Source organism: Ornithorhynchus anatinus, chromosome 1, assembly GCF_004115215.2.
Source record: "Ornithorhynchus anatinus isolate Pmale09 chromosome 1, mOrnAna1.pri.v4, whole genome shotgun sequence".
Taxonomy (NCBI): Eukaryota; Metazoa; Chordata; class Mammalia; order Monotremata; family Ornithorhynchidae; genus Ornithorhynchus; species Ornithorhynchus anatinus.
The window spans coordinates 183,537,981-183,548,672 of record NC_041728.1 but is presented as its reverse complement, the minus strand read 5'-3'; the positions used below and the strand labels follow the sequence as shown (position 1 = coordinate 183,548,672).

Sequence of the window (10,692 nt, the reverse complement as noted above, 5' to 3'; positions counted from 1 at the left end):
CACGCAGCAGACAAGTGGTGGAGCCAGGATTAGAATCCATGACCCCTGACTCCCAAGACCGGACTCTTTCCTCTAAGACACGCTGCTTCTCTAAGCTTGGGCAGTGGCTAGCGAGGGGCAGGCCATGTGCTACACGTCAAAATTTCCCCGTGCCGGGCAACGGCGACCCAGGGAGAGAGTCCAGGGCGGAGACTCAGGTTGACTGCGTGGAAAGAGGCGATGGTCAACCACTGCCGGAATTTTCCCAAGAAAACTCTGCGGATCCACTACTGGATCGATGGCAGATGGAGAGCGGGACCTTCTGGGAGAGATGCGTCCCTGGCATCCGGAGACGACTCGGCGGCATAAGACAAGAGGTCGGAGCAATCATCGCCATCATCATCACTGGTGTTTATTGAGCACTTAGTATGGGCAGAGCACTGTAGTCAGAGCTTGGGAGAATCCAGGAGAACAGAACCGTCGACACGTCCCCGGCTGACAGTGTAGACTAATGGTAGGCTAGTAGGGATGGGGGTGGAGTTGATTTGAATCCAGATCCCCGGGGCGGGAGGGCAGGGCCGGGCTTCCTGCGGCCGTCGAGGGTCGGGGAGGGCCGGGGCACTGGGTTCCGGCGTCGGGCGTCGCCGGCGTCTTGCTCACTCCCGATTTTGGGGGTGCACCCTGGCCTTTCCCCACATGGTGTTTCGCACCCAGCTCCGGGCCCGGGCCACCCAGCCCAGCATCCCGCCCTCGGCCTCCTCGGACCCTATTTTCCCGGACCCCAGGGTCAAAGCCTTCAGCCTGTAGAACATCACTACCAGCGGCGAGGAACTGTGTGAGCACCTGCTGGCTTCCTTGACCTCCTCTGCCTCTCTCTCCTCTTCTCCCTCCTCCTCTTTTTCTTCCTCCTCTTCCTCCTCCCACTCTTCCTCCTCCTCCCCCTCCTCCCTCTCTTCCTTCTCCTCCTTCTCTTCCTTCTCCTCCTTTGGTTTCTCCTCTTCTTCACTCTCTTCCTCCTCTTTGTCATCCTCCTCCATGGGCCAGATGTCTTTCCAGTATTGCCTCTCGAGGAGCATGGAGCGTGAACTGTAGCTGCCGGAAGGATGGAGAATTAGGGTCGCGGGACCCCCGGGCCGCCTCCCCACCGCCCCCGGCCACCCCCGGCCCCGGCCCGACCCGGGGACCGCTCCGACCGTGCTTCCTCTGCCGGACTTTCCGCCCCAGTCAATCCGGGCCCACATCCTGTCGTGGAAAGGGCCTCCTCCTTGTTAAGAGCCAGGCCCGGCAGCCTGGGCTCTGGCTTGTTGTGGGCAAGAAATGTCTGTTACTGTTCTATTGGACTCTCCCAAGCGCTTAGTACAGTGCTCTGCACATAGTAAGCCCTCAGTAAACTCCATCGACTGCCTGAGGTCCCACGTGAAACTGACGCCACGGAGCCGGACCAGTGGCGATGTCCGTCAGGAGGGGAGGGGGTGGGTTTGAAGGGGAAGGGGTCCGGGGGTGGAGCCCAGAGGGGGAGCTTGGATTGAGGGGGGCTCAGGTAGGGTACGGAAGGTGCAGGGCTCAGAGTGGGAGTCGCACCCGAGTGCCCGCCGGGGCAGTGGGTCCCTCTCTCCGACCGGAAGGAGGCGGGAAGGGGTTGGACGAAATCGCTCCCCCACAGCCGCTCCCCCAGGCTCGGCCCCGTCTGGCTCCCTGAGAGCCCCGAGTCCAGACGTCCCGTTGATTCTCATGGATTCCCATTGATTCTGAGAAGCAGCGGGGCTCGGCGGAAAGAGCCCGGCCTTGGGAGTCAGAGGTCAAGGGTTCGAATCCCGGCTCTGCCGCTTGGCAGCTGTGTGACTGTGGGCTAGTCACTTCACTTCTCTGGGCCTCAGTTCCCTCATCTGTAAAATGGGGATTAATAATAATAATAATAATGGTGGTACTTGTTAAGCGCTTACTATGTGCAAAGCACTGTTCTAAGCGCTGGGGGGATACAAGGTGATCAGGTTGTCCCACAGGGGACTCACAGTCTTCATCCCCATTTTACAGATGAGGGAACTGAGGGTCGGAGAAGTGAAGTGACTTGCCCAAAGTCACACAGCTGACAGGCGGCGGAGCCGGGATTAGAACGCATGACCTCTGACTCCCAAACCCGGGCTCTTTCCACTGAGCTGCTTCTCAAGACTGTGAGCCTCACATGGGACAACCTGATTACCTTCTATCTACACCAGCACTTAAAACAGTGCTCTGCACATAGTAAGCGCTTAACCAATACCAACATTATTATTATTATTATTATTATTATTATTATTATTATTCTCCCGGCCCGGCCCTCTCCTACTCCGGCCTACTTCCTCTCACACCTACTCTCCCTCGGGTCCACTTCCTCGTTGGCCCCCTTCCTCTCACTGGCCCACTCCCACCCGGGCCCACTTCCCCTCGGGTCCACTTCCTCTCTGGCCCACTTCCCCTCAGACCCCTTCCCCTTCCCGGCCCACTCCCCCTTAATAATAAAAATAATTTTGGTATTTGTCAAGTGCTTACTATGTGCGAAGCACTGTTCTAAGCGCTGGGTGGATACAAGATAATTAGGTTGTCCCCCGTGGGGCTCGCAGTCTTAATCCCTATTTTACAGATGAGGGAACTGAGGCCCAGAGAAGTGAATTGACTTGCCCAAAGTCACACAGCTGAGAAGTGGCAGAGCCGGGATTAGAACCCACGACCTCTGACTCCAAAGCCCGGGCTCTTTCCACCACTGAGTCACGCTGCTTCTCCCCTTCCCCCACTGGCCCACTCTCCATCCTGGGATCTGGGGAAGGACTTAGAACTGTGCCCTGTACACAGTAAGCGCTCAATAAAGGCTTCCCTGGATTGGTTAAAGGGGAGGTAGGGCAGGCCGGACCCGTCCCTCGCTCCCCCCGTCGCGGTTGCCCATCCCGGAAGCCTTCCCAGGCCTTGCCTCCCGCTCCGACTCACTGTTCTCTCCTGAGAAAATGGCCCAGTCGCCACTGGTTTGGGGGCTGCCAGTTCGGCTCCGCCATGGCGGCTCTGGAAAGAAACCGACGGGCGGAAAAACCTGTGGTCAGTGGGGACGGGCGGTGGGCCCTCTCTCTCCACCTCTTTCCTCTCTCCCCCCTCCGGGGCCGACGCTGTGTCGCGATTTATCGTTTCATCGCTCTCTGTGTGTCTGCCCCAGTTCCCCTCCCTCCTCTGACACTGTTAGGCCGGGAGACCCCCGAGGGGGAGGGACCGGGCCTGATTCCCAGCGCTCAGTACAGTGCTCTGCCCACAGGAAGCGCTCCATCGATGACCTCCCGGCCCTGCCGCTCCCGCATGGGGAACGCTGGCCTTTGGAGAACAGGCCCCAGAGAGGCCCGGGGCGAGACCCTCCCTCTCCTCCGGCCTTGTAGCCCCCATTTCCAGCCTTCCTCAACGGGATGCCCCCAGCCCCCGAACCCCAGACGCTCCTTACTGGGGCCGGGGCAGGTTTCGGACTCTGTGCTGGACTATGAGCGGTCAGTTGGCGCTGGTTTCGCTGAGCCAAATGGGTCCCTTCTGGAGCTGAGTAGCCTCACAGTGGCCCGGTTGGCTCTCTCAGACAGGTAGGGTCCGGTGGAGCGGGTTGGGGGGTTCCGTTGCCATGGAAACCACTGTTGAGGGAGGGGAGGGGTGAGGTGGGGGAGATGTTCTCGAGGGGGAGGGCTTTGCCATGAGTAGAAAGGGCAGCCTCCAGGCCTAGGGACCTGACAAGTGCCTAAAAGCTGTGGATCTGTGACCTCTTTACTTTTTCATTCATTCATTCATTCAATAGTATTTATTGAGCACTTACTATGTGCAGAGCACTGGACTAAGCACTTGGAATGGACAAATCGGTAACAGATACAGTCCCTGCCCTCTGACGGGCTTACAGTCTAATGGGGGGAGACGGACAGACAAAAACAATAGCGATAAATAGAATCAAGGGGATGAACATCTCATTAAAACGATACCAAATAAATAGAATCAAGATGATGTACATCTCACTAACAAAATAAATAGGGTAATGAAAATATATACAGTTGAGCAAACGATGGGGCATTTGATATTCGCCCCACCCTCAGCCCCACAGCATTTTAGGTACACATCTCTAAATTATATATTATGAAAGATTTATTTACACCACTGTGGGTCTCTTTCTCTCTAGACTGTAAAGTTGTTGTGGGCAGGGAACGTACCTACCAACCCTGTTGTAGTTCACTCTCTCGAGTGTTTAATAATAATAATAATGTTGGTACTTGTTAAGCGCTTACTATGTGCAGAGCACTGTTCTAAGCGCTGGGGTAGACACAGGGGAATCAGGTCGTCCCACGTGGGGCTCACGGTCTTAATCCCCATTTTACAGATGAGGGAACTGAGGCACGGAGAAGTGAAGTGACTTGCCCACAGTCACACAGCTGACAAGTGGCAGAGCTGGGATTCGAACTCATGAGCCCTGACTCCAAAGCCCTTGCTCTTTCCACTGCGCCACGCTGCTTCTCTAACCTACCATAATAAGCACCAGCCTCCTCCCTGACCTCCCTGCCTCTTGTCTCTCCCCACTCCAGTCCAGACTTCACTCTGCTGCCCGCCTCATTTTTCTACACAAGTGTTCAGTCCACGTTTCTCGCTCCTCAAGACCTTCTAGCGGACGCCCATCCACTTCCGCATCAGACAGAAAGCCGTCACCGTCGGCTTTAAAGCCGTCCATCGGGTCGCCCCCTCCTACCTCACCTCGCTAATTTCCTACTACAGCCCGGCCTACGTAGTTGTATTTTTTGAGCGATTACTGTGTGCATTGGCTGTACTAAGCGCTTGGGAGAGTACAACTCAACAATAAACAGACTCATTCCCTGCCCACAACGAGTTGACAGTCTAGAGGAGGAGCAGACATTAATATAAATAAATTACAGATATGTGCGAAAGGGTTGTGGGATTGGAAAAGAGGGCTTAGTCAGGGAAGGCCTCTTGGAGGAGATAGATTTCCAATAAGGCTTTGAAGAGGGGGAGAGGGATGATCTGTGGATTTGAAGAGGGAGGGCATTCCAGGCCAGAGGCAGGACGTGGACCAGGGGTCGGCGGTGAGATGGAGGAGATTTCCTCCCTCTTTGCAAGTGCCACCTCCTCCACCTGTGTTTCGACCCCATTCCCGCTCACATTATAAAAACTATCGCCCCTTCTCTCCTCCCCTCCTTAACTTCTATCTTTAACCACTCACTCTCCAACGGCCTCTTCCCCTGTGCCTTCAAGCATGCCCAGGTCTCCGCCATCCTAAAAAAACCCTCTCTCAATCCCACCTCCCCTTCCAGTTATCATCCCATCTCCCTCCTACCCCTCCTTTCCAAACTCCTAGAACGAGTCGTCCACCCTCGCTACCTTGAATTCCTCAACTCCAACTCTCTCCCGGACCCCCTCCGATCTGGCTTCCATCCTCTCCACTCCACCGAAACTGCCCTCTCAAAGGTCACCCGTGACCTCCTTCTTGCCAAATCTAATAGCTCCTACTCTATCCTAATCCTTCTCGACCTCTCAGCTGCCTTTACCACTGTTGACCATCCCCTTCTCCTCCACACTTTGTCTGGCCTTGGCTTCGGACTCTGTCTTCTCCCGGTTCTCCTCTTATCCTTCTGGCTGTTCATTCTCGGTCTCTTTCGCGGGCTCCTCCTCCCCCTCCCATCCCCATCTGTAGATGACACCCAAATCTCCATCTCCTCCCCTATTCTCTCCCCCTCCCTTCAAGCTTGTATCTCCTCCTGCCTGCAGGACGTCTCTACCTGGACGTCCGCCCGCCACCTAAAACTCAACGTGTCCAAGACCGAGCTCCTTATCCTCCCTCCCGAACCCTGTCTTCTCCCTGACTTCCCCGTCACTGTGGACGGCAACACCATCCTTCCCATCTCTCAGGCCCGCGACCTCGATGTCATCCTTGCCTCTGCTCTCTCATTCACCCCACACATCCAATCTGTCACCAAAACCTGCCGGTCTCACCTTCACGATATCGCCAAGATCCGCCCTTTCCTCTCCATCCAAACTGTTATCTTGCTGGTACAAGCTCTCATGATATCCCGACTGGATGACTGTGTCAGCCTGCTCTCTGATCTCCCTTCCTCCCGTCTCTCCCCGCTCCAGTCTATTCTTCATTCCTCTGCCCAGCTCATCTTCCTGAAGAAAGGCTCTGGGCCTGTCACTCCCCTCCTCAAAACCTCCAGGGGTTGCCTACCAACCTTCGCACAAAACAAAAACTCCTCACTCTAGGCTTCGAGGCTGTCCATCCCCTTGCCCCCTCCTACCTCACCTCTCTTCTCTCTTTCTCCTGCCCACCCCGCACGCTCCGCTCCTCTGCCGCCGCTCACCTCCTCACCATCCCCCATTCGCGCCCATCCCGCCATCGACCCCTGGTCCACGTCCTAAGAAGCATGGTTCAGTGGAAAGAGCACGGGCTTTGGAGTCAGAGGTCACGGGTTCGAATCCCGGCTCGGCCACTCGTCAGCTGTGTGACTTTGGGCAAGTCACTTCACTTCTCGGTGCCTCAGTGACCTCATCTGTAAAATGGGGATGAAGACTGTGAGCCCCACATGGGACAACCTGATTCCCCTGTGTCTACCCCAGCGCTTAGAACAGTGCTCGGCACATAGTAAGCGCTTAACAAATACCAACGTTATTATTATTACCACTGTCCTAGAATGTCCTCCCTCCTCACCTCCACCAAACTAACTCTCTTCCCCTCTTCAAAGCCCTCCTGAGAGCTCACCTCCTCCGAGAGACCTTCCCAGACTGAGTCCCCCCCTTCCCTCTGCTCCTCCTCTCCTCCCCATTCCCCCCCCCCCTCCGCACTTCCCCCTTCTCCTCCCATCAGCACTTTGCATATTTGTATATATTATTTATTACCCTATTTATTTTGTTAATGATGTGTATATCTCTATGATTCTATTTAGCTTGATGATGTCGTTTTGTTTTGTTGTCGCAGTTTTTGACAGTGAGCCCGTTATTGGGCAGGGATTGTCTCTATCTGTTACCGAATTGTACATTCCAAGCGCTTAGTACAGTGCTCTGCACATAGTAAGCCCTCAATAAATACTATTGAATGAAGAGAGGAGATGGAGGCGCAGTGAGAAGGTCAACATTAGGGGCGTGAAGTGGGCGGGCTTGTACCTCCATCTCACTGCCGACCTCTCGCCCACATCCCCCCTCTGGCCTGGAGTTCCCTCCCTCTTCATATCCCACAGACGATGACTCTCCCTCCCTTCAAACCCTCCTTAAAAGCACACCTCCTCCAAGAGGCCTTCCCTGACTAAGCCCTCACTTCTGGACATAAGGGCTGTGGAACAGAGGATGGGGCGAACATCAAGCGGTTAAAGATCTGTAAGTGTAGAGGTGACGCAGAGGGGAGAGGGAGTAGGGGGAGAGAGGGCTTAATCAGGGAAGGCCTCTCGGAGGAGATGTGACCTCAGGAAGGCTTTGAAAGTCAACGCTATTCAGGAGAGACAGAGCAGCACAATGAGGAGGTGAAAACAGCAAGGATCGATTGTCTCTCTCTCAGAGACTCCTCTAATTTTCCGGATTTCCGATGGGTAAAATCTTGCCTCAGAATCTTGCATAATCAGATGATTATGACCCTCTTCCCCTGAAGAATGTCACCGGTATTATTACACCCACCTTTAGCCTCTATCTGTATCTTGCCTCTATCTGTTGCCGAATCGTACATTCCGAGTGCTTAGTCCAGTACTTTCCACACAGTAAGCGCTCAATAAATAGGATTGAATGAATGAATGAAGCATTCCGGTGAGACAACTAGAGGCAGATGCCCGGTCCCGGGAGTCAGAGGACCTGGGTTTTAATCCTCACTCTGCCTCTTGTGTGCTGTGTGACTATGGGCAAGTCGCTTCACTTCTCTGTGCCTCGGTTACCTCTTCGGCTGTCTTGAATTCTTGTCTTGGGTTCTGAAGTACCATGCCTGGGAGATGGAGAAGCAAAGATCATGATATGCGTAATAGGGTTAAGAGAGTGTAATATTACTGCTATAAAGATGCAAGAGGGATTCATTCGGGTAACTGCAGTCAACCCCTATACACTTAGGAGAATACGTCGTAAAGAGATCGCTGAGAAGGAGGAATAATAGGAATAATGCCATAGTGGTGTCCTTCTGGCTGGAGGGAGCCCCAGGTTTGCAACTTGGACATTCTGCTCTCTCTCTATTCAGGGTGTCAGCTGCAGCATTTTATTAATAAAATAATAATAATAATAATAATAATAGTGGTATTTGTTAAGCACTTGCTATGTGCTAAACACTGTTCTAAATGCTGGGGTAGATACAAGGTCATCAGATTGTCCCACATGTGGCTCACAGTCTTAATCCCCATTTTACAGATGAGAGACCTGAGGCACGGAGAAGTGAAGTGACTTGCCCAATGTCACACAACCGACAAGTGGCAGAGCCGGGATTAGAACCCAGGCCCTCTGACTCCCAAGCCGGGGCTCTTTCCACTGAACCACGCTGCTTCTATCCTTTTAAACCCAAGGCGGAGGCCTCTCCTAACTGAGCCCTCCTCTCCTCTTCTCCCACTCCCTTCTCCGTCACCCTGACTCGCTCCCTTTCTTCATCCCCGGCCTTCCAGACCCACACCGCTTATGTATATGTCCGTATAGATCTGTAATTTATTTATTTATCTATGTATTCATCTTGATGTCTGTCTCCCCCTCTAGACTGTGAGTCTGTTGTGGGCAGGGAATGTGTCAGTTTGATGTTCTATTGTACTCTCCTGAGTGTTTAGTACAGTGCTTTGCACACAATAAGCACTCAATAAATACGATTGAATAAATATGACTGACTGAATAAATGAGGCTCAACTCCCTAGGTCTTCCCAAGGTCTTATTTATAAGCCGCGAGGATTAGTGAGAAGCAGCTTGGCTTAGTGGACAGACCCTGGGCTTGGGATTCAGAGGTCATAGGTGCCAATCCCCACCACTTATCAGCTGTGTGACTTTGGGCAAGTCACTTCACTTCTCTGGGTCTCAGTTATCTCACCTGTAAAACGGGGATAATAATAATAATGATGGGATTTGTTAAGCGCTTCCTACGTGCAAAGCACGCTTCTAAGCGCTGGGGGGGATACAAAGTGATCAGGTTGTCCCACGTGGGGCTCACGGTCTTACTCCCCATTTTTCAGATGAGATAACTGAGGCCCAGAGAAGTTGTGACTTGTCCAAAGTCCCACAGCTGACAAGTGGTGGAGGCGGGATTAGAACGCATGACCTCTGTCTCCCAAGCCCGGGCTCTGTCCACTGAGCCACGCCGATTCTCTGAAGCACGATGAAGACTGTGAGGTAGACGAGGTGGAGGCCCAGTGAGAAGGTTGGCGTCAGAGGAGCAAAGTGTGCGGGCTGGGCTGGAAGAGGAAAGTAGCAAGGGGAAATAGGAGGGACCGAGGGGATCGAATGCCTGATGTGAGGAGGAGGGGGATCCCCAGAAACGGGCTGCTGATACTCAAGATTTCCCCCTCAAAACCACCAACCTCTCGGACTCACAAGCCCACAATCTTGACCTGTTCCTCAACTCACCTCTCTAACTCAACCCACACACTCAATCCATCACCAAACCCTGTCCGTCCCACCTTCACATCGTCATTAAAATCTGCCCTTTCCTCTCCGTTCAAACGGCTCCCATGCCCATCCAAGAATTTCTCCTCTCCCCCCTTGACTCCTGCATCAGCCTCCTCACTGACCTCCCTGCCTCCTATCTCTCCCCACTCCGGTCCAGACTTCACTCTGCTGCCCGCATCATTTTTCTATGAAAATGTTCGGTACCGGTCTCCCCACTCCTCAAGATCCTCCGGGGATTTCCCATCCCTCTCCGCATCAGACAGAAATCCGGCACTGTCGGCTTTAAAGCCGGCCATCGCGTCGCCCCCTCCTCCCTCACCTGGCTTTTCTCCTCCTCTAATGCCAACCTACTCCTCGATCTCATCTATCTCGCCCTTGACCTCTCACCCAAGTCCGGCCTCTGGCCTCAACCTCCCTCATTCATTCATTCAATCATATTTATTGAGCGCTTACTGGGTGCAAAGCACTGTACTAAGCCCTTAGGAGAGGACAATACAACAACAGACACATTCCTGCCCACAGTGAGCTCACAACTAGAGGGGGAGACAGAGATTAATATAAATAGATAAATAAATGACAGATCTGGGCAGATGGGTTGTGGAGCTGGGATGGAGGATGAATGAAAGAGCAAGTCAGAGAGGCGCAGAAGGGAGGGGGAGAAGAGGAGGGTGCAGTCAGAGAGGGTTTCTTGGAGGAGATGGGCCTTCAATACGGCTTTGAAGTGGGAGAGAACAATTATCTGTGGGTTAGGAGGAGGGAGGACGTTCCAGGCCAGAAGAAGGATGTGGGAGAGAGGTCGGTGGCGAGATAGACGAGCTTTAGGTACAGTGAGAAGGTTGACATTAGAGGAGAGGAGCGTGCGGGCCGGGTTGGAGTAGGAGAGCAGCCAGGGGAGGAAGGAGGGGGCGACCTGTTGGACGGCTTTAAAGCCCATGGTGATGGGTTTTGTTTGATGTGGAGATGGACGGGCAACTGCTGGAGTTTTTTGAGGAATGGGGAGATGTGAACTGAAGGAAAATGATCCGGGCAGCAGCGTGAAGGATGGTCAGGAGTGGGGAGAGACAAGGGCTGGGAGGTCAGCGAAGAGGCTTGATACAGTCACTGAGAGTCACA

The 10,692-nt window shown here is 53.7% G+C and overlaps 1 long non-coding RNA gene across 1 annotated transcript; it reads right to left on the bottom strand.

Annotated features, from left to right (window-relative positions):
- Nucleotides 1–942: 942 nt before the first annotated feature.
- LOC114813256 lies at nt 943–3,589 on the bottom strand. The gene is made up of 3 exons (XR_003760959.2): nt 3,437–3,589; nt 2,941–3,012; nt 943–1,071 (listed from the first exon to the last, which is right to left on the bottom strand). It is a non-coding gene; the product is annotated as an uncharacterized LOC114813256 (long non-coding RNA).
- Nucleotides 3,590–10,692: the final 7,103 nt, after the last annotated feature.